Consider the following 1,247-nt stretch of genomic DNA (forward strand, 5'->3'; position numbering starts at 1 on the left):
TCCCGCCCGGTGTGTGTATATATTGTAACGTCCCCAACCCGTGTGTACTTCTGCTACTAGAGGGGCGGGGTGTGCGCGTTGCCAGGTTTTGAGAGAGAGAGAAACAAGCAACCAGGTCTAGGAAAACAAGCCCAAAAGAAGCTACTTTAAACCAGGGGTCTTCAACGTTTTCAGGCCAAGGACCTTTTTTTTGGCTGAGAGAGAGAGAGAAAGCAGGGACCCCCATAATATATTGTATAAAGTATTTTTTATTTTCATAGATTTCATATAGGCAGCTTCATAGACTTGTTTCACAGCACTATCATGTTGGATTCATGTTAATGTGTATTTCCCTTATTATACCTTATGGTATTTCCAGACATTTAACCATGCTCTAAAAACAATACTTAGTAAACCTGACCTTTCACTCTGTACTTTCTGTACTTTCACTCTTTGGCTAAAGTTCTCCTCAGAATAGGGATGCTTGGTTGAAGTGGTTAATATAAAAATCCCAAAGATTTGGCAGACCCCCTGTAGTAACTCTGAGGACCCCCTAGGGGTCCCGGACCCCCTGTTGAAGACCCCTGACCAAAGTTGCGTCGACTAAAGAAATCTTGGAGGAAAAAAAGTGGACATTATATATTTTTGAAAACAAAGTGGGTGTATGGGGGTCCCTGGCACAAAGTATTTTCAGATAAGGGTCCTTGTATATATTAAAATAATATATATATTAATATATATATAAACACAATATTTTAGAACCATTAGTTTAATCAACATTAGGAAACAAGTCCAAAACAAGCAAATATCCTTAGTTTAAAACAAGCCCAACAAAAACGCAACTACCTATATTTACAAGCAACTTTACAGAAAAAGAAGCCCACATTGGCTTATAATAAGCGGACATGGCAACGCTGGGCGGGGTGTGTGTGTATGTGTGCTTGAGGGGCGGGGGATCATACGTGACGTCACCGCGTGTGTATAAACAAACCAAACAAACCAGCGCGACCACAGGGAGTGCTGGGAAGGGGGCGGGGCCTATCATTCATGAATGGAAATTGGTGTTACGATTTTACTTTTAACTGAGCACTTTCACTCTGACTGTCTTCTTCCGTATCGTCATTGTTGAACTTGTGGGCGAAAAAACATGGATTGAAAAGACAAAAGTATAACATTGGGTTTAAGTTTCAAGAGAGAGAGAGCTATGTGTGTGTGTGAGAGAGAGAGAGAGAGAGAGAGAGAGAGAGAGAGAGAGAGAGAGAGAGAGA

This window comes from Gymnoscopelus microlampas (assembly GCF_963454915.1).
Source record: "Gymnoscopelus microlampas genome assembly, chromosome: 12".
Lineage (NCBI taxonomy): Eukaryota > Metazoa > Chordata > Actinopteri > Myctophiformes > Myctophidae > Gymnoscopelus > Gymnoscopelus microlampas.